A 24,103-nucleotide genomic window follows, 5' to 3' on the forward strand; every position below is an offset into this window, starting at 1 on the left:
CCAGGATAATTTTACTATCTCATGATCTTTTACTTAATCACATCTGCAAAGTTAGCAGTTATGGGAAGGGAAGCAAGTAGGAAAGTTCCTCGGGTCAACGGTACACAAAAATGAGACGTATACTTGGAAGTAGATGAGTCAAAAATAGAGGGTTCTATTTTCCTTAACCCTCCTAGAATCCTTCTTGTACCTGCTCCTAGCCTTCACCCCACTGCAGCCTCTGCTCTCAGTCCTGGAAACCTGTCCAGTACTTTATAGGTAGAGGTGTGCTTACCGCTACAACTGTATTGCAAGACGATTTTTGTTAGTGTTACAGGTTGAATTGTGCTCCCCAGATGTCTACGTTGAAATCCTAATGCCCAGTACCTCAGAATCTGACCTTATTTAGAAATAGAGTTGTTGCAGATATAATTAAATTAAGATGAGGTCATAGTGGAGTAATAGGCCCTAGTCCAATATGACTGATGCCCTTATAAAAAGAAGGTCATGTAAAGAGAAAGAGACACCAATGGCGGGAAGATGGTGTGGAGACACAGGGAGAACACATCTTCAAACCAAGGAATGCCAAATATTGTCAGTAAACCGTGAGAAGCTAGGAGAGAGACATGGAAAAGATTTTCCCTCACAGCTTTCAGGAGGAACCAAGCCTGCTGATACCTTGATCTCAGATCTCTAGCCACCAGAACCAGGAGACAACAAATTTTTGTTGTTTTAAGCCACCTACTTGGTGGCACGTTGTTATGGTAGTCCTAGGAAATTAACACAGTTAATGTAGGTTTGGTTTCTAGAGCAAATAGACCCTCAAACATATCATAGTTTAAACACAATAGAATTTTATTTCTCATTCATGTGACAGTCCAAGGTGGGTGTTTCTAGTATAAGTATGTCTGTCTTCCATGTGGTTTTTCAAGGACCCGGAGCCCCTTTCATCCTCTCATTTTCCCATTATTATGTCTCATCATCTCCTGCATACAGCTGACAAAAAGGGAAAAAACACAGCAAGGGAAAACACGCTTCTTAAAAATCGTGGTCCCAAATCGTCATACATCATTTCTGAACACATTCCTATGGTGAGAACTCAGTCACATGGTCACGTTTGGCTGCAAGGGAGGCTGGGAAACGTAGTTTATCTGTGTGTGCAGGATGAAGAGGAGTGTGATTATTGATGAAAAGTTGCCAGTCTCTGCTATGTTTCATCTGGAAATTGGTAGATTATGGTTCAAAGAATGTTCTGGGTCTGGCCTCAGAACCTCATCCCCAGAGTTAGCCTCCCTTTTCTAAGATTGATATATGGAAATTGGGAAAATAAAACCTCAAATGATCCCCCAAAGAAATTTTTCTTTAAGAATCTGGCTTACCACTTGATTCATTCTTTTGATAAAGACTTTTTGAGCATCTACTATGGGTCAGGCAATGAGGACACAGCCAAGAACAAGATAAAGTTCTTGACTCCATGGACTTTCCTTTCTAATGACAAGAGAGAGATAATAAACCAACAAATATGGAATGTCAGGTGGTAATAAGTACTGTGTAGAAAAAAAAAGTTAAGAATATACGGAATGACAGAATGCTCTTTTATTTATGTTGGTCATAGAAGTTGTCTCCGGCAAGGTGATAGATGTCTGAACAAAAACAGAGAGTGAGACAACTAGATGCCTTAGAGAACATTCCAGGCTAAAAGAAAACTACATATACAAACGTAATATATAAGTGTGCCTAGGATGTTTGAGGAATAACAAGGGACTAGAACGGAGTGAGCGAGAGGAAGAGACGTAGGAGATGAAGTCAGAGAAATATATAAGGGCCAGACCAAGAAGGGTCGTAAAGGCCATGTTAAGAGTTTTGCAAATGAGTTTAGGTGTAATAGGGAAGCTATTGATGAGCTTTGAGCTGAAAGGTGGCATGCTCTGACATATTTTAAAGGGACATTTCAAGGTACTGTGTGGAGAAGAAATAGCAGAGGTACAGGCATGTAAGCAGAAAGACCAGTTAGAAAGCTATGGCAATAAGCCAGGTGAGATATGATGATGGATTAAGACAGGATGGTAGTGAGGGACCTGGTGAGAAGTGGTTGCATTTGGGGCATGTTTTCAAAGTATAGTGTAATGGATACGAAAGTGTTCCATCTAGATTCCCTCTTCAGGGCCACTGTACTCATGTTCCAGCTACTGGGAATACAGATCTTGAAGGCTCAGAGTTGCATCCCTTGCAGACTCATAGAACTACTTTGTCCAGGACTGAACTCCTCCCAGGGGCCAGTCTGCAGACAAAGCCTGAGAAATGTAGAGATACAAGGCCCTTGACCTCCTTACATCTACTACATTTGACCTATTCAGTCTCTCACTGATGAATATCCAGATTGCTCCAAACTCTCCACTTATATAAAAAGTACAGCAGTGGGCTACCTTGTATATGCTCTTTGAAAAGCCTGTGTGGAAAATACTTTGGGATATATATCCAGTTGCTGAATCTCTATTAGAACAGACTTACTTTAAATTATGCCTGATTGCTCTACAGGATGACTACAATAAACTACCTTCACATCAGCAATGCCTGAGGGTTCCTATATTCACATATTTCTGTCAGCAATAAGTATTATCCTGCTTTCTAGTCTTTGCCAGGCTAACACGTAGAAAGTGATATATCCTTGCTCTTTTGTGTTCTGATTACTACAGAGTTTTTCAAAAGGTTCAAAACAGATTTTGATTAGGATTGAAATTTATAGATTGAGGTTTGATTGGTCAACACTGTCTCATGCCATAAAGTCTTTAAAAGTAGGTGAAAACTGAGACAACACTATTGGCTTTGGCAATTATAAGGTAATTATAATAGGCAATTTCAATAATGTAGTGAGGAATTAATTTAGTTTTCAAAATTGAATGTTGAAAAAAACCTGAGGTACAACATTCTCAAAGTCACAAAATAAAGGTACAGGAATGCAAAGGGTTCCTGGACCAGCTCTAAGGTGTGTGTGTGGAGGCTTCTCCACACCAACAAGCAGTTCTCGGAGTTCTTGGATGTCAGCAGAGTGTCTGAGAATTCAACTCAACTCTGCCACTGTCTCCCTGGAGGTCGATCAGATTCCATAAGTAAAGCGCTCAGTCCCCCAAGACCACCCTCTACTTTAGATGCCAATCACAAGCCCAGTGCTTCTGACCGACTAGCTATGAACGGGAGGTTCCAATGACCCCTCCAACTCGGATGCTAGTCGCAAGTCCCGGTTGTTAGCTGTACTTCTGACCTACTGGCTATAAATCAGAGGGTCCCACAAACCCTTCCTCAGATTCAATTAATTTGATAGAATGGTTTACAGAACTCAAGAAAACCTGTTTAATCACTAGATTACCAATTTATTACAAAGGATATTGAAGGATACTAGTCAACAGCCAGATAAAGAGATATACAGGGCGAGAACTCAAACAAAGGAGCTTCTGTCCTCTTGGGGCTTGGGGCCCAGACAGGTGGCACATGGAAGCATGCTGGTCCCCCAATGTGAAAGCTCTCCAAACGAAAGAGGGCCAAGGAGCTGTCTTTTATGGGTTTTTATGGAGGCTTCATTATACAGTCATGATTGAATAAGTCATTGGCCATTGGCAATTGATTCAACCTCAAGTCCCCTTCTCCTCCCCGGAAATCAGCAGGTGAGACTGAATGTTCCAATTCTCTGATCACATGGCTGGTTCTCCTGGCAAGCAGCCCTCACTCTTGGGTGGGGTCCAAAAGTCACCTTCATATCATAAACAAGACACCCATTTCAACTTTATGGCCGTGAAGTGTTTTCAGGAACTGAGGACAAGAGGCCAAATATTATAAAAAGAAGATGCTCCCCTTGCTCTTATTGCTTGGGAAATTCCAAGGGTTTTGGCAGCTCTGAGCCAGGAACTGTGGATGAAGACCAAATATATCTGAGACATCTATTTTGGTCATCTGAATGACCAAGTATATATTTCTTATAAATCACAATATCACAAGGATCCTCAGCAAAATGACACAGTCACAGAATTTGCAGTGATGAGAATCACACTGCGCAATAAAAATAAAGGGGAATACAAGTCTTAGAAGGATCTAAATTTATCGATAGTTTATTGATAATAAAAGGGAAAAATGGACATGATTTCATCTTACAAAAGGTGGAAAAAAATGAAGAGAATATCTGAGGAGAACTGAAAGTGCTCATTGGTGGAAACACTGTGCCATTTAGGAAGGCCGATTGAAGTCAAAGCCTAATAGCCGAGGACCACTTGAAATGAAAGAAAATGTGCATTGCTTATCAGGATAAACACTATGAATTGAAGGCATTACATTCATTTTTTAACATGGATTTAAAGCTTTAGAAAATGCTAAATTTAGACTCCAAAATAATATTTCAATAAAAATCATAGCATTATTGTGTCAAGTGGACCAATATATTGTTGTAATGTGTCTCATACTTCTGTTATCAGATTCATCACTGCGACTCTCCAATAGGTGCTCTGGCCTCTTCTGATCAAGGTCATGTGGAAAGCAGGAAAACACCATTAGTGGGATCACAGAAGCTGTTGCTATTTCTGTGTCATTTAGATCTTCTGTGTGATAAATTCCTATGGAGCCTTGAGAACCTTACAGGATATTTACAGGAAAGGCTCTGGCACTGTCCACTGAAATAAAACTTCCCAATTTTAAGTACCTTTGTGGCCAGTTATATTTTTCTAAACATTTTGTGATTATCTTCTAGAAAATAAAAGAATGTTACCACTTAACTTTTATAATTTTCATAACTAGTAAATCATATTCTTCACTGTTCTAAACCTTATGTTTCAGTGTAAATATTATGAGAGTGAAAATGAGTATATTCTGGAGAAAAGCCAGGGACTCCCCATTGCATTCCTTTTCTAAAACATTTAAAATACATTTATTTTTACTACTGGAAGGAAATACTGATAGGCCAATTAAAGTTATAAAGAAGTCTAATTCCTATTTCCAAAATTACTGATGGGAGCACTACTATTTCAGGAGGAAGAATCAATTTCCTAGGATTTTTTTTTAAACGTTATCAAAAGTCTGTGCTCAGGACCAAAAAGAGAAAGCCAAATATGTTCTCCAAACCAATGGTATAGGATGTCCCACTTCTACTTAGCCTGCTTCCAACTCCCCTATGCCAACAGACTCCAATCAAAACATACCTGAGGCCTTCTTTTTCTCCCACTATAAAGCTTTCCCAATTCCCTGACACATTTGGATCGATCTCTGCCAAATGCAAGTGACAGCAGCTGACCCCCTTGCTATAGCAAGCTCTGAATACATACCTTCTTCTTCTTCTCATTTGTGTGGTCTCAGTTATTTCTACAAAGCAATGAGTCTTGATTTGGTCCCCCACATCAAGTGAGACACTTTTAATGCCTTTTATCCCAAGCAAAAAGAAATTCTGTATACTACAGTCTGCTTCAAGATCCAGATGCTTGGCTTCAGCTTCACTTAGAGATATTTATCTTGTTTCTGAGCACAGCTATATTGTTTTAACTTTTATCTTTTCTCTATTTTGTCTGTTTTATCTATGTGTCTGGAATAGAGGACTTCAAAGCATGAGCATGTGATACTATCTTAAATAGAAGTTCTACCCTTTATTCCATAACACTTTTTTTGCACCTGACAGTAAGAGACAATAGGCAAAGTTCATGGCTGCACTGTTTATATGAGATGACACACATAATAAATCATTATATTAATGAAGGTACAAGATACTGACATTTTGTTAATAACTATTACATTGGTGATAATCACCATGAAATAATGGCTAATAGTGTGTGTTCAATGACCACTTTAATAAGATGGAAGATGACTTCTTTTTGCCAATCGATCAATCCGAAAAGAGTTGAAATACAGATCCACGAATAAATCAATACTCTATGCAAACTCATTAGTGCATAAGAGTCAATGTAAAACTTATTTGCAGTCAGTTTTAACCACAAAACATAGCTGAAAATTTCAACACAAAGAGATTTATATAAGAACCTCAAAGATCTCTTAGACTATAGCAAAAGAGCAGGCAGAATACCCTGACATTGAAAGATACTAGTGGAAATGATATTATGTAAATTCTTTGTAAAAATGAATAAAGAAAATTCCTCACTCTAAACACAGCACTCTCGTAATGTTAGCTAAGTATGCAAGAAAAAAATGTTTCTGCGTGTGCATGTGAGTGACTGTGCATGTGTATATATAAGGAAAGCGGAGTAGGGAGAAGAAAGGACACCAACAGAGGAAACTATTAAAATAGAGACTCAGTATACATGCATGATTTTTCTTGAAAACTCCTCACTGAGATCTTTCACCACAAAAGAGATCAGTTGTTTAATGTGACAATCACTTTTCCCACCAGTTCACTGAAACCTGAAAATCACAATGAGAAATGAATTCCTAGGTCCTAAGGCTTTGTTCACTGTTATAATACAAGCCCCAGGAAGTCTTAAATATAACTTAGGCAAGTTATTTAACTTCTCTGAGCCTCAGTTTCCTAAATTATAAAATAGAAATGATGCTACCTGCCTAACAGGAAGTTGTGAAGATTAAATGAGATAGTATGTGTGTATAAAACATATGTGCTATGTTTGTGTCCCCCCCAAATTCACATAAAGCCTAATCCCCAATGTGAGGGCATTTGGAGGTGGTGCCTTGGGGAGGTGATCGGGTCATATAAGTCATTATTAGGTCATATAACTGCTCCTATAAAAGAGACCCCAGAGAGTTTTTTGTTCCTCCTGTCATGTGAGGACAGAGGGAAAAGATGGTCCTATGTGAACAAGGAAGTTGGCATCACCAGACACCAAATCTGCTGGTGCCTTGATCTTGGACTTACAGCCTCCAGAACTGTGAGAAATAATTTCTGTTGTTTATAAGCCACACAGTCTATGGTATTCTGTTACAGCAGCCTAAATGGACTAAGATATGTGTCAGAGCACATGCACAGTGGGTGCTCAATAAATCGTAACTTAAAATGGTAGAATTTTGCTGAACTGTTTATCCTTCCCATGCATCTTCAAACACATAAATACTCTCGGTGCTTTGAACATAAGCTTTTAACTTGCTTCCACCTTCTCCTCTTTGTTATTAACCCCTTATTGTGTAAGAGTTCACCAAATTCTAAGAACATATTTTGCTGAGGGAGGAAGATGGTGAGAACACCGAGAGTCTCCAGGGCAGGGAGAGGGCCACCACTGAATGGGAGGAGAGCTCCTAAGTGAAAGGCTGGGAGAGATAAAGGTTACATTTGCTTGACAAGTGTGCCTTGTAATGGAGGAAAAGACCTCAGATTTCTTTCTTTTCTTTCCATATAACTGCTATCTAATTACATACCTTGCTTCTTACTTTCTGTAGCAGAAATTGTGATGTATCCAAGATAGGTGCCATTTACACTATAAAGGTGATTAGTTAGCTTATGATGTACCCTAATCAGGAATTCACATTCCAGAGGAGGTTATTAAGCACCTCAGGCACGGATATAAATATCCATGTCCTGAGGGTACGTTAATCAGCATAAAAGATGTTAGAGATAATTTTTTCATTGGTGAAATAAATGGTGTTCAAGATATGTAGGTGTTTGGGGTATTGCTGAGGTCCCACTGCCCTTTCAAGAACAAGGTATAAAAATCTGGTAAGGCCAGCAGCCTAATAGTTTTGATGCAGTCCTTAAGGTCTAAAGTGCCATTGGTTCTGTGTCCCATTGGTTCTGTCCACTTTATTTTATGTAAGACTCTTCCCTCAACTGTCTACAAAGTTGGTTGATGCCGCTATCAAGCAACAGCCAGAGGAACTAAGAGAGCAGGATTCCTCCTGAACTAGAGGAACAGGTGGCATAATTGTTGCTGCTTGCTTTTGTTGACAAGTGTATCTTTGGAAAAGTGGATCTAACATTTGCTTTTATACCACTTGATAGAAAGATTGTGGGGAAGCAAACATATAAAGCACCAACTATTTCTAATTTCCAAAGGCTAGTGAAAAACACCACAAGAACCTAACAATTGCTGAATGGCTAAATTAACTTAAGTCAGTTTGTAATACCTGGTGCAACCAAGGGATAGTTTTTGCCTAGATATAGAGCAAAAGGAAGAAATAGATCACTTCCCAAAAAAGATAAAATTGGAAGTTACTAAGGTAGTATGAGCTTTTCTCCATTTCTAAGTTTTCAAGTTGTGTATAGGGGAAAGGAAAGGATCCTGGAGAATGTTTTTAAATAAGTCTACACTAACACATTGTAAAAAAAGTTGAAAGAATGGAGATGAGAAAGCCAGCCTAACACAGGGGACAATTATCACCATTCTGCTGAAGGTTTTGGCTTAGCTAAAGACTTTAAGAAGTAGGAAGTAAGGGCTTACACCTTGGTCAAGTTACTCATCATAGGAAAGAATTTGCCAGAGAGATTAAAAAAGGAGCTCTGGCTTGGTTATATACACTAAGAGGGGGAGACACCATTATGTTAACAAAAAATTAGAAGTATCCTTCTTCCTGGAACATACTTAAGAGCCTAGAGTCTCCCTCAAGGATGGAGAAGCCCTCTTCCACTCCCCATGAAATAGATATTTACAGCCTAGTGAAAGAGCTGGCTCACAGCTAATAGATTTAGAGGCAAATGAGAGAAGCTATTATTAAAGCCAAAGCTGAAGCTAGCCCTGAACAAATGGCTTTATCAAGATGTATCAAACCACATGGGAACTAGAGTCAAGTCAGGATACCCCAACAATTGCTTTTAATGAAGGAAATGGAACTCATCACACCCCTCAGCAAGAGAACTTCTCTAACTAACATATTGGGAGCTTAGAGACCTGACTAATGCCCTGCAATTAGTAGACGAATGCTCAGGTGAGAGTAGGTTCACTTTCGTCATTCAACTACAGAAACTGGGCAATAAGTTTGCTAGAAGAGAGCACGGATAATTTTTGAGAGAAAGATGGGTCTTGAAGGATAAAATTGACCGGCACTCAAATGGGGTAGTTACAGAAGTACCAAGACAACAATTTTAGATTCCAGAGGCAATCCCTGATGAGGCAATCCTAGGGGGCAGTGAGGCTTGGAGACAAGGTCTCTCAAGGCCAAATAAACCAAGCTGAGCTTGTCCCAAAATATCTCAAGCTGAAAGCGTAGCAGCCCCCTAAAATTACAGAGTTGATAAGGGATCCACAATGCTAGTCTGTGAGTGAGGTAGGCCCTGACCATCCTGTGCAATTCAAAAAGTCAGTAGTGGGAATTAGTATTAATTAACGATGGCTCTGAAGTGATGATTGCTCTTGGAAAGACAGAATGGTTTAAAGGTTTGGGTGACAAAGACACACTGGTAATGAAGATTAAACTGGAAACAGGTGGCCAAGCAAGGAAATTGAACTCGTAGTAACCAGAACTTCTGAGTGAATAATTGGAATGGATTGGTGGATTAGGGTAGTGAAAGGTATTTTTAATTGAATAATAAATTCAATATTTTGATGATTATGGTCAGAAGGCTAAATGGCAACTTGTCAAACTACCTACTTTAAAGTATATATTAAACGCAGCTGAAATGGAAAACAGTGTGGAAGTTCCTCAAAAAAAATTAAACACAGAATTATCATATGATCCATCAATCCTACCTCTGGGTATTTATCCAAAAGAATTTAAACTGGGTTCTCAAAAACATGGTTGCAAACTCATGTTCATAGAAGCATAATTCACAATAGTTAAATGGTGGAAGTAATCCAAGTGTCCATCAAGGCATGAATGCATAAACAAAATGTGGTCTGTCCATGCAATGGAATATCATCTAACCATAAAACGAAGGACATTTTGACACATGATACAACATATATGAACCTTGAGGAGATTATGCTGAGTGACAGTCACAAAAGGATAAATACCATGATTCCATTTATGCGTTACCTAGAGTAGTCACATTCTTAGAAACAAAATAGAGAATGGCAGCTGCCAGGGGCTGGGGCTGGGGATGGAGAGTTGTTTAATGGGTGCCGAGTTTCAGTTTTACAATATGAAAAATTTCTGTAGATCTGTTGCACAACAATATGAGTATACTTAACACTGCTGAACTGTACACTTAAAAATTCTGAAGATGATAAGTTTTATGTGTATCTTACCACAATTAAAATAAAACTCAAGGGACAATTATCAACTGAACATTTGCGTACTTACCACGCAAATCAAGAAATAAAATGTTACCAGCAAAAAAGAGAGAGAAAGAAAGAAAAAGAAAAAAGCATATATTTAGTAATCCACAAAAATGAATTAGAGGGGAAAGAAGCTGAAACCTCCCCAAATATAAAATACTTGAAAGAGGAGTGATTTGAAAAACCATATCTCCACTTAATTCTCTAGGATAAATGTTAAAAAAGCTTTACATTAATTATTAATTGTTAAAGCAGCGGGTGTGCTGACTATACTGTCCAAATCACTAATGAATTCATTAAAGCTCCTGAAAAATATTTAGCTGTAATTGACTTGCCTATTATGTTTTTCAACATAACTGAAAAGGAATGTGAATTAACCTGCCATTGTCTTCCAAGCAATGCAATATATTTTTGTCTTCCTCCAGTAGGTTTACATCAACGTTAAAAAGTAAGTATTTGGGGGCTGGCCTAATGGTGTAGTGGTTAAGTTCATGCGCTCTGCTTCGGCAGCCCAGGATTTGCGGGTTCTGATCCCAGGAGCAGATCTACACATCACTCATCAAGCCATGCTGTGGCGACATCCCACATACAAAATAGAGGAAGACTGGCACAGATATTAGCTCAGGGACAGGAAGATTGGCAACAGATGTTAGCTCAGGGCCAATCTTCCTCACCAAAATACAAAAAAGTATTTTATTGCGGAGAGCAGGTAAAGGAAGGAGGCAACAACAGTCTACTCTAATTTAAAATAGCTGTTGAGCAGAGTGTACTATTAGTGACAACACAGTAGACCAAGCCTTTACTTGAGGCATCAGGAACTCTGCATCTTAGTGTCTGGAAATGGTCCCTGCAGAGTCAAGAAAAGACCAGGTGTGTAACAATCAGCATATAACTGCAGATAACAGAAATCTCTCTAGCTGTTAAAAGCAAAATTGTTTACTGCAGAAATTTAAGTGTTTACAGAGTCAACCCTGATGGCCTAGTGTTTAAAGTTCAGTCCTCTCATTGCTTCGGTGGCCCAGGTTTGGTTCCCAGTCACGGAACCACACCACTCATCTGTCAGTTGCCATGCTGTGCCAGGAGCTCACATAGAAGAACTAGAAGGACTTACAACTAGGATGTACAACCATGCACTGGGGTTCGGGGAGGAAAAGTAAACCAAAAAAAAGAGGAAGATTGGCAACAGACTGTTAGCTCAGGGCAAATCTCCCCCTGCAAAACAATAAAAAATTATTGTGTTTACAAAATTGTGGGAGGGCCAAAGAAGCAGGCCTTAGGCTGAGTCTTGAATTAATTCCCAGAACACCACTACAGAACCAACCTGTCAAGGAAACTGCTATCTCTAGGTCAATCAGGAAGATGGCAAATCAAGAGGCTGACACAGGAGGCGACTGTCTAAACTTCAGGATCCAGGCGCACACCACCTTCACTGTTATCTGGGGATCAGGAAGCTGCTGCTCCAACAATGGCTCTCAGTTGTGCCTTAGCTGTGATTGGAGGATGAAGGCCATTATCAGCCATGCCACACCTGCTGGATCTGTATCAGCAAAATGGATGCATCATTGGCTGCAGCCTCTCTCCCACTTAACTCAATTCCTAATTAAGATCAAACCTGAAAAAGCCAAATCTCATCAGAAACAAGGGGGTCTAGGAAGTGTAGTTTTTGGTTTTCCAGCCCCTATGGGGTAGGAAGGAGCTTAGGATCCATGTTGAATGAACCCATCTGTGGTATCCTCCAGAGACCAGCAAGACTTGAGTGCAAGAAATTCCAAGGGCAAAGGCAACTTATACAGCCCTAGAAAATCAAATACTCCACAGCTTCTTGGGTCTATTGAAATAACTTAATGGGGCAGGTCCCCAAAACCTCAAAACCATTTTATTGCTGGAGAAGAGACTTTTGTTATGCTATGGATCCAATCAAATCAGAGAGGAGCAGAGACCATCCAATTAAAATTGCAAGGACACCTTCAGAAAAGGGCCAAACCATGCCCCCATGGCACTATATATGGAGGTACCAGTCAGCCACTTGCTCCTCTGCTGCTCCAAGGAGTGTCCATGTCACCAATTAGTGAGGGAAAGCCTCTTTCTAAGTGGAGACAGCGCTGGGAGAATTTTCTGGAGGAAGGTAGAGACAATGTTTTTGCTAGTGGATAGTAGTCCCACTCCAACCAGAGGCAGGGTTAAATGAAAAGCTGCTTTCTTTCATGTTAAGATGGGAAAATGGACAAGGGGCCAGCCAGACCAACTAGCAAACCATACTGAAATTTACACAGTTCTGGTGGCAGTGTAGGATGCGTAGAAATCAAACAACCCAGATGTCCACATGTTCATGGATTTGTTTTTGGTGACTATTGTCTCAAGTAGTTTCAAAAAAATAAAAGGACTGGATAATAAATGGAAAACAACTTGGGGAAAGTAACTTTTGAAACACTATCAACACAGATGTAATGTGTCATGTTTCAGCCTACTCAAAAGGTGAAGGAGCGGTGATAAATATGTTAGAGGAGAGACACTAGAGCCATATGGCCTTTAAAATTTAAAAGCGAATGATTAAGACAATGGATGGTCTGGCGTGAGATCCTTTCACAGATGTGCTAAGAAGGTGGGCTCACACTGTATCTGCCCTTTTAAGCAAGTGGAGTACATCGAAGAGATTAAGATCGCATGTCCAGCAGGTAAGCTGACTCAGAGATTTATGAAGACCTCTCAAAGAAGAGAACCCAGAGGACTGGTTTCTGGACAACATTGGCAGATTGACTACAGGACCTCTAAAAAGGTGCCAATAAACAGCTTGGTTTTACTACAGTTTACTTGAATTTAGGGTTTGGAATTGCAATTGCTCTTTCACGATGGCTAGCCAAACTAAAATAAAAGTTTTGGAGGAATTGCACCAAAAATATGGGGCCTGTGAAACTTTTAATTTACACTCAGGAACATGTTTGATAAAAATACTGTGGGAACATACAAATAACATAGATAATCAATGGAGTTTCACATGCCATTCTATGCGACTTCAGCTGGAATAGAGGGAAGGTGAAATGATCTCTTTAAAAAGATAATTATAAAAGCAACTGTATCCCAGTATTAATGGGCAATGGGCAAAAAATATTAGTGCACCATATTAGGGAATCAAATGAGAGACCACATCAAGATGAGGAGCACTATAGCTCTGGAAAGATATTCAGAGGCAACTTAATGCTGCCACAATAACTATCCCCAGAGCAACATCAAGAGAGATCCCTGTCAGATATAGGTGAAGAATGGAAAACATAAGCTTAATTGCTACAAAGGCAAATGACAGTGCCCAACTACTACAAAGCCAAATGAGGCTTCCAGTAATATTAAAGATATTTTATGCTCAGCCAATGACAGGATGTAAATTTTCCTCAGGGTGATGTATTACTGGGAGTGGTCCTATAATGCTAAAATTAACCCATTCATAGGGAAGTAAACAAGACAGGGTATGATATATCTCCCCTTACAGTGGTTCTCAACTCTGACTGTGCATTAGAAACACCTGGGATGCATTTTAAAAATACTAATTCCAAGTCTGTACCCCTAGAACAATTAAAGCAGAATCTCTGGATGCGGGACTTGGGCATCATGTATTTAAAAAGCTTCCCAGGTGATTCTAATTTTCAGTGAGGGCTGAGTCCTGCTGCTTTAGCACCAGGCCAACCAAAGCCATTCTCCAATTTTGTAGGAGCATTGGCCTGATTGCTCACGAATGCCTCACCTAAGTAAACGGATGGGTAGAGGATATAGGTTGTCACCAAAAATTAGTTTTATACATTTTCAAAGAAATATTGTTTGTCAATTCCTTAAAACAGTAGTCTTAGGGATTAAGAATGGGTTGTTGGAGGATACTTCCTTGTTCTCTAAATTATGCTGCTTTGGGAAAATCCTGACTAATTTATATGAACTAACTAGATGACGTATTGGGAAATAATACTTGAACCTTGTCTCAGGGCTTCCCAAGACCACCCTCGGTATCAATGCTCTGCAAGGACTCACAGAACTCAAAAAAGCTGTTATACTCATGGCTGTAGCTAGGATCCTTGAAAAAAGGAACCTAACTAACAATTTATATACATCATCAAGTATCATTCAAACTTTATTAATCAGGGGTGAGTCTCAAGTGTCTCAAGCCAGTGATTCCCAAGGTATATCTATAGTACAGATGGCTGAACATGTGGCTTTTCCAACATTTAAAAATATTTAATAAAGGCATATATCAAAAAGCATATTTCAACATAAAAACTTCTATATGAATGTTTATAGCAGCATTATTTGTAATAGTCAAAACGTAGAGACAACCCAATGTCCATCAACTGGTGATTGAATAAACAAAAAGCAGTATGTCCATATGATGCAATATTATTCAGCAATAAAAAGGAATGAAGTACTGATACGTGTTACATCATGGAAGGACGTTGAAAAGGTTATGCTAAGTGAAAGAATCCAATCACAAAAGGCCACATATTATATGATTCCATTTATACAAAATGTCCAGAATAGGCAAATCCATAGAGACAGAAAATAGATTAGTGGTTGCTTAGGGCTGTGGGGAAGGAGGAAGCATGTGTGGCAAAGAGTGACTGCAAATGGGCATGAGGAATCTTTCTGGGAAAATGCAAATATTCTAAAACTGGATTGTGAGGATGGTTGCACAACTCTGTAAGTTTACTAAAAGCCGTTGAATTGTATACTTAACATGAATGAATTTTCTTGTATGTAAATTATCTCTCAATAAAGCTACTGAAAAATTAAATAAGTAATTAATATATGGTCATATAATGCTAATAAACATGACTCATTGGAAGGTTCCAGGGACTAGGGCACTAAATGTGTTTGGTGATATTTCATAACTGCTACTAGCAGATTAATATAAGGGAAATAGGACGATCTTTTTTACCTTGATTTGACCTTGATTTTTACCTTGATTTGATAACATTTTACTGAAAAATCTTCCCAGAAAATACACTTATATGTAGCAGCTCCCAAAAAACCTGGAATAGGCATGGGCCAGAAAATTGAGGCTTTTCATTCTTACTAAATTAAAAAGATGATGATATGGAGACTTGATTCCCCAAATTAATTCAAAGAATTTTGTCTCATTCCAAGTGTACAGGTACATCTTATTCCCATTTTAAGATGTGATCATTGAAGTACACTTAGACAATTTGACCAAGGCACATAAAATGGAAAAAACAATCAAGGCCTCTTCAAATTATGCTGAAGATTATGCCTATGATGAAATAGAAACCAGAGGCCCAAGCATTTAATGCATAAGCTAATGTGTCAAATTATTTCTGTTTTCAGTACAAGACCAATAGATCAGCTGGTAGTGACTCACATAGCAACATTTTATTCTTGGTTGAAGATCCCTTTAGAATAGGAGTTCCTCTTGATTTATATGATGCCATATATAGTAAGGATATTTTCAGATTAGAGTGAACTGCTACCATTTTGGAGTACCCAACTACACTGGTGGATGTGGAAACCACTCCCAAATGTAGTGAAAAATATCACACCAAAAGCCTACTCATTTGTTCACCTGGCAAGAAAATTTACTAGGTTAGTTCATGGAAAACACCATTTGTAGAAGGGGTAGGCATGAAGGTCACTTCCTAGTTAGTCAAACTACTCTAAAACTTACACACACACACTATATATATATATATATATATAGTTTCTTTAGTTAAGATACCCAGTTATACAACTTTGCTACAGAGAAGTATCCTTTCAATCATGATACTTACTTTTTCTTTACCCAGCTCCAAGTGATAAAATGACCAAGGCAATCTGACAATAATCAGTAACTCATGGATGATATTCATTATGACTTAAAAAAAAAAAAGAACAGGACAGTGATGTGCTGGAGACCCAGCACACATCCAAGTCTCCTGTGAAGTATTATATAGCTTACCCAGGATTCCCCGTTTCTGTCCATCAACTTATGCTGACTTTATTAAACAGACTCTGCATGTCAGAATATGATGTATTGCAAGCTAGTATATTAAATTAGTCCTGTTTCCAGAAATACAAAATAATAAACTGATGGATATCCATACCAACAAACACAGATATTTCTGAATTAGGGCAGTTTTACTCAGAGCACCCTAAAGTTTTCTGGTAATGATTTCATGGAAGGTGTAGTAAACCCTAGGTGTTAATCCTGGAATGAATATTAGTCATTCAAATTACTTCTAAGGTCAATACAACTGTCTGGATGAACAGAGATAGCCCTAGGGTTAAATGGAGGGACATAGCAAAGGAATGTCAGGATTTGGCTATGGCTAACTTACCGCTCAACAAATGAATTAACTGAAATATTCAAGATACAACCTAAGATGTGAAATGTCACAGGAATATTCTGGCAGAAACAGAACCTTACATAGGGATGTATTAGAGAAAATGAGGGCAGTAATGCATTTTCAGATATTAAAGAGGCTTGTACTAAAATCAAGAGACAAATAAAGGAAGAAATAAGACATTATTATTCCCAAAGAGCAATAATTTCCTGGTACAGTGGGAATATTCATTGGGTGTTGTAGACTGTATCACAATATTGAAATCTACTCAGCCTTATGATTACAGATGCCCCCTTGTTTACCAAGGACAAGGCCACACACAGAATCTCCAAGTTCTCATTCTTTGCCTCATAAGCAATTTGTTGAACTGTTTTGTCCCCACTGATCAATTGGAACAAAATGCTTGTTAACCAGACTTTGGTTAAGAATCTCTCCTTCCCCCAGGTCCTTGAACTTTGGCTCACCCACAGTCTGAGCCCACATGCAACTTTAACAGGCTCTTCTGAGATTAGGCTGGCCTCAGTGTAAAGTATTCTCTGATCTACTGTCAGGTCATGCCGCTCCCATTCATCCCACTTCCCCGCACCTGGTTCTTTCTAGACTTGTTTACTCCTCCCAGTAAAAGAAAAGCCTTTCTCTGCTTGTCCATTTAGACATTTACTGATGTTATGGTCAGAGACTTCTCCCTATTACAATAGTCCCCTTCCCTCTCTTGCAATAATCCTTCCGAATAAAGTCTTTATCCAGGTCCAGATTTTTTTTTTTATTTGACAACTGTTAAAAAATTCCCTGCCTCCAGAGCAGGAGGAACTGGTGCCAGTGCCGAGCTGGATTTCAGATCTTCTATGAACCAGTGAATGTTTAGGACTTTAAGCCTCTCGTCCCATTCCCTTTTGGGAAGTTGGTGTCTATTGCAATTATCATGACCCTGTCTTGCCTGTTGGGTGTGAGGAGGGAAGCTTTACTTCTTGTTTTCGTTCACAAGTCTCTAAATTTGAGGAGCTGCAAAGAAGGGTCTTCATCTGCACCTGGAAGTGATTTAGATAAGGAGATTCCAGAGTCAAACCTAAGCCCAATGACTTGATGGGATAAGATGTATGCAGAAGGGACATGAATCACAAGGAGAAAGACGGCAAACTGGTAGACTGTTACATTGGTGGCCTCCTATCAACTACACCTCTTGGTATTCACACCCTTTCCTGGCCTCCTCCCACATTGATTCTGGGCTTGGTCATGCAACTTGCTTTGGCTGCTGGGAGATGTATTAGTTTCCTAGGGCTGCTGTAACAAAGTACCACAAACTGGTTGGCTTGAAACAGAAACTTATTCTCACACATTTCTTGAGGCTAAAATTCTGAAATTAAAGTGTCAACATGGTCAGGCTCCCTCTGAAGGGTCTAGGGAAGAATTCTTTCTTCCCTTTTCTGAACTTCTTGTGGTTCCCTGCAATACTTGCTATTCCTTGTCTTGTATAATGAATAAGTCCAGTCTCTGTCTGTGTCTTCACGTGGTCTCTTCCGTGTGTCCTTGTGTCTTTTTCTCCTTATAAGGACACCAGTAATTTGATATAGGGCCCACTCTAATCCAGTATGATCTTATCCCAACTCGATTACACCTGCAAAGACCCTATTTCCAAATAAGGTCATATTCACAGGTTCCAGATGGACATGAATTTTGGGGAAACAGTATTCAACACAGAACAGAAGGTTGTAAAGCATGATGCAAGTAGACTCTTGCTATTAGTAGAGAAAGGCATGTGAAGAAGCCCTGGGACAGGAGACATCATATGGAGAAAAAGGCCACATGGAGCAAAAACAAAGGCACTCCAGCCAAGAGTCAACACCAAGGCTCCAGATACACAGAAGAAATCCTGGATCTTCCAAGTTAAGTCCAGCCACAAGCTAAAAATAGCTGAATGAGAGAGCAAGAGATTCTATTTGACGCTATATGGAGCAGAAGAAGTGCCCAGTCAACCCACAGAATCATGAGAAGCAATAAATAGTTTTTGCTCTACACTACTAACTTTGAAGGTGCTTTACACATCAGTAGATAACTAAAATGGTGGGCAACTTTAATTACTGAATTAGCATACTAGGTATTGTAAAATGACCCAAAGGAATCAAAATTGATTGGAGACCTAGAGACAGATGCTCAGCAAGTTATGGCCAAATGCCGATTTGAGAGATAATTAAAGGTGAAAAGGGACTGAACATTTATTGGAGTTTTCCAGTGAAAACTATGTTCCAAGGTAACCAAATGTGTTAAACAAAATTCTGAGAATGACCCCAATGAATGGAACCTATGAATATGATGAGATATCACTCCCATGATTACATTACCTTGTATGGCAAGGAAAGATTTTTCCACTGGGTTTAATTTAAGCAAACAAACAGTTTAGAAGCAGAAAGTTTTCTCTAGGTGGTGGTAGAAGAGGAAGTCAGAGAGATTTTAAGCATGAGAATGACTTGATCCAGGGGGCCTCTAGAAGCAGAGAGTTGGTCCCTGGCTGACAGCCATCAAGGAAAAGGGGACTTCAGACTACAACCACAAGGAACTAGATTCTGCCAACAACATGAGTGAGCTTGGAAGCAGAGTCTTCCTGGAGCATCGATATAGGAGCTCACCCCACTCAACAGTGTGATTTCAGCCTTGTGAGCCTGCTTGGTCTTCTGGTCTATATAAATATGAGCTAATAAATGGGTGTTGTTTTAAACCTCTAAGTTTATGGTAATTCGTTATGCAGCAGTAGAAAACTAATACATCAACAACCCCAGCTAATGGGAAAAGTTTCACTTTACAGAAGGTATCCAGCTAATATTGGAGGATCACCGTATACAATCTCTAACGTGATGATTAATTAAGCAATGGTTTTCAACTGGTATTAAGTGAATGGATATTAGGCAATCAGACAATTGTGTGGTGCCAGGTAATGCCACACAGATTGCTTTCTATCCCTAAGCAGAGCAGCAATGGAGGAATCAGGCTTTTATCGTGGAGCCAATGTCAGCATGACTGATAGCAGCACAGCCAGGCGTCATGTTTCCCTATGTAACATAATACAAAGTAAACAGCATCAGCTATGTTCTCATGTTGGTCGGGATATTCAATTTGAGTTTAAGTGTAAAAGATAGAGCAATGAGCTAAATCACAGGAAGATAAAACAAATTTCAAAGATAGGACATTCAACAGAACAAATTACATGAACTCCTCAGTAAGTCAAAATGTTCTCACAAAAGCAACTATCGACGATTTTTTTAAAATTGAGGCAAAGATACGCAACTTGTGATTTAGATTGGATCTTAGTTCACAGTGACCTGTTACAAAGAATATCTTTGCAGATACCTAGTTCTGAGAACCCAGCTGCCTAATAACTTTGGAGCAGTGCCTCAAGTCTAGACATTGTTAGTCTTTTGACTCTCCACACAATGAAGGTAGCTATGAGGAGTTAGACTCGGGGCCAAAATCTTACGTGTGATCCTTCAGGCCCAACCCTAGGCAATTACAAAGGCCTTACCTAGCAGGCCTCATGAGGAAAAGCTGCCATTCCTACACCAGATAGGTTCACAGTCTGGAAGGAGTCCCAGTCAAGCACTCAGGCTTCCTAGCAGACCACACTCTTACTCATATCTGCATTCTTGGCCTAATTGCCTTCATTGGAAGGCCTCCTTATTGATGGCCCCCAGCCGGGGCCTCTCAGTCACCTCTGTTGAGACCATCTTATCAGGGAGCCTTGAAGACATCTTCTTCACTCTGACTCACTATCCTGTACTTTTCCACTACTAGACTTTCCCTTTGACCTCCCCTCAGACTATTGAGTCTATAGACTGGCAGGAGCCTCTTGTTCAGAGCCCCCTTGGCAGTGAGATTATTCCTCCTGTTTGTGCTAATAAATCTGACTTTCACTCAGCGCTGTTCTATGGAGAAAAATAGAACATTAGGAGAGCTGGCATGTTATGGACTGATTTGTGTCCCCCGCCCCCTAAACTCATATGTTGACGTCCCGTCCCTTAGTACCTGATAATGTGACCTTATTTGGAGATAGGGTCTTTAAAGAGGCAATCAAGTTAAAATGAGGTCATTAAGGTAAGCCTTATTCCAATATGACTGATGTTCCTATAAAAAGAAGAAATTTGGACACAGAGACACACACAGGAAGAACACCACGTGCAGATGAATGCAGAGATTGGAGTAAGATATCTGCAAGCTAAGTAACACTAAAGATTTCCAGCAAATCACAAGAAGAGGAGAGAGGTATAGAATAAATCTTTCTCCCGCAGCCCTCAGAAGGAACCAACCTTGCCAACAACTTGATCTTGGACTTCCGGCCTCCAGAACTCTAGAATGATGAATTTCTGTTGTTTAAGCCACACAGTTTGTGGTACTTCATTACAGCTGCCATAGAAAACTAATACATAGCACCATCATTTTGGCCTCTAGCTTATACTATCACAGTAAAAGAATAAAGGCTTAATTGTTACTTTCATTTTGGCTTGTTGTTTTAATTACCCACATCAACACCTAGCCTCTCACCTCTCTCCATTTCAACTCTTAATAGTCTATCGCTTGCCTGACTATAGAGATGGCTGGTCTTGCCTTCCAAGTATAATTGCATCCACCAGTAAGTGATATTCACCATGCAAGGAGAAAGCAAAATGCCTAAAGGCAGAGAATGGGCTTCCTCTGAACTACATGATATAGGTTACGTGGTTGTCTCTGGGCCTACTTGTTTACAGAAGTTTGTACACTTGTCAGAATTTTGTCAAAGATTTCATTGTAAAATATCACTTGCTAAGGAGGCTTGACAGGAGGGGAGTTTGGTAGGGAGAAATGTATATCCCTCACTGTCAAATGACCAGAGGCTACCTAAATATTTACTAAAAGAACCAGTCAATGGCCAAATAGTCAAATTGGCTTAAGTCAATTGACAGACTTGCTTTTAAACATTTTTATTTGAAAGATTTGTTTCTCCTCAAATATCTTGCATTCAAAGTTAATGACCCTTGAGTTGTAATTGGCGTAGTCTATTGTTTCTTTTTACCTCTGTCTCTGAAACTTCTTTCCACTTTTTGTGTGACCCCCCCAGAGGGTCACACTTCCACCTCTGATAAGCACCATATTTGTAAGATTCCCATAACAGTTTAAAAGAGACATTACCCATGAGATCTAGCTCTTTTCTAGGATTTTCTTATAAACAAGAAACCCAAACAATGTGTTACTGACACTTCATAGTGGGAATCAAAGAACCTAGATTTTACTGCTTTCTCTGCCACAAAACTACATTGTGACTGTATGCAAGCTGATTAAACATTCCTCATCTTTAAAATAAATTACACCTATTTTTCCCAGCTTTATTGAGGCATATTTGACAAATACAATTGTGCAGTATTTAAGGCGTACAATGTGATGATTTGACATACATTGAAATTACACCTAATTTTTATTAGATAGTTTTCCTTTTCAAATTGTGTTATTGTGTAGAAACCTACTTACAACCCCGGGGAGTAAATAGGGCTAGTGTGATGCTTTGATTTTGTAGATAAGGACACTCAGTTACAGCTTGGTTAACTGACCCCAAACCACATAACTGTGGTAGCTCCAGGCTTCAAACACAGGCCTTGAGTATGTTAAAACATACTCCTGGGTTTCTTCCAGCTCTATAATTCTATGAATCAGTAAATGAGGGCTTATTAAACCAAAAAAACAATTAGATGGCAATATCCTGTTAAGCTTAGATCTCTCCTAGAAATAGATGGGATGTGTGTAAGGATAAGTCATGTATAATAGCACCAAGAGTACAATATTTATATGGCATATTACTTCTTCAAGTGGGGTAATATTTTGTATTTATATGCACTAGGATATGAAAAGTGAGAAAAAGGTAATTCTAAAAAACAAATAGAAATAGTCTCTCTCTTTTTAGTTTTTCCCTTTTTAAAAGTGACTCCAAATCAAATCCTAATATAACACACAGTATTATAATATCACTCTACCACAAAACAAATGCCAAATTTCTCATCAACATGACTCTAATATCAAGCAATTTGGAATACAACAAGCTCTCAGTACACAACAGAAGAACTGACAACCTCTTGGAGTTATTTCCAACAAAATTTTACCAATAGATAGATATATTCCCCAGCATGCCACAAATCAAAGCAATAAGGATGGTAATTAAATTTCAGTCACTACCAGGAGGACCTAAGATTAATGGTAAAACAACTCCTATTCAATCATGTAGCTATCTGCCATTCGCCATAACCTGTGAATCTCAGAGAATCATCTGCAGTCAAGTCTAAATGGCAAATCAAATTATAACACCTAATCCCTATGAATACCACCTGAAAGTTTCAGAAAGAATGTACTGAATAGGAATAAATTGTTTATATTCATCAGTGTTGAGGAGTTCAGCTCTAGGCCAAAATCCTACATGTGGTCTCTCAGGCCCACCACAGGCAATTACAAAGCTTTGCCTACAGGCCTCTGGGGGGAAAGCTGCCCTTCTTGCATCACACTTGGTTCACAGTCAGTGCATTGCAACTTTCTGGAGGAAGTTGCAGCCAAGGACGCAGGCCCTCCCGGTACAGCCATGCTCATACACATACACAGATCTGTGATCTGATACGCGTGTTAGCTGAGGCCCTTCCCATGTGCCTCCAGTGAGATGTCCTTACTGGGGGGCCTTCAGTGAGGCACGTCTCCCGACTCTGACTTAGTGCTTTTCCACTCCTGCCATATCCCCTCTCCTTGCTTGCAGCAACCCGCATCCCTAGAAAGGAAGGAGCCTTTGGTTCAAGGCTCCTTAGCAATGAGATGATTACCTCATTTGTACTGAATGTCATCATCTAATCCTCATTCAGTGCCATTCTGTGGGGGAAAATGAAACACTCAGGAGCTGGTACCTTTTGCTTTACTCTCTTGCCTGTTCTGTCCCAATAATGGAATAGAGACTTGATTGTTATTTTCAGTTTAACGCGTTTTCCTAACTGACCATTGACCACCTCAGCACTGGGCAGGTTGACAATTGGTGCAGTAATCATGTTGGTAAATTGAGCACAATGCCATTCTGAAAGAGAAAAATGCCTGAGGGTCTCAATGGACCCTCTCGAGGCATGCTAGAGAATTGTGCAAGAGACTGGAGCACTTCACCAATGGGTCTTGGGGAGAGCTAGTGGATTGTTTACTGAAACTTTTTGGTTTTGAGGGGATGCTTCTCTTCAGCCCTTAATGGATGAGCTCACCTAGTAAGTAGATCAAATTAGCAATTCAACAAAGAGGCTCTAAACAAGCTAGGGAAGCAGTGCCCAATAACTATTGTTAATTCAAAGTAGGTCCATTGTGCCAACAAATGCCCTGTGTCACAGTGACAAAAAATATATAGCTACTTGAAGGATCACTTCATCCTGTGGCCTGAAGAGACTTTTAAGACTTGGTGAGTTCACCTTCATGATAGAGGATGTAATCTTCCTAAAGTTAGTGAGCGCAAGTGGTGCCATCCAAGGCATGTTATTATCAAGCCCCTCCTTCAGATTGCCCTGAGAGCAGCCACCGCCGAGATAGCAGAGCACAAGCATCAGGGCCAGTGGGGCTGCCTCCATGTCGTCTGGCAGCCAGAGCAGCCCACACTGCACTCATAATGCTGTGTAACCATCACCACCATCTACTTCC

This window comes from Equus przewalskii, chromosome X, assembly GCF_037783145.1.
Source record: "Equus przewalskii isolate Varuska chromosome X, EquPr2, whole genome shotgun sequence".
Lineage (NCBI taxonomy): Eukaryota > Metazoa > Chordata > Mammalia > Perissodactyla > Equidae > Equus > Equus przewalskii.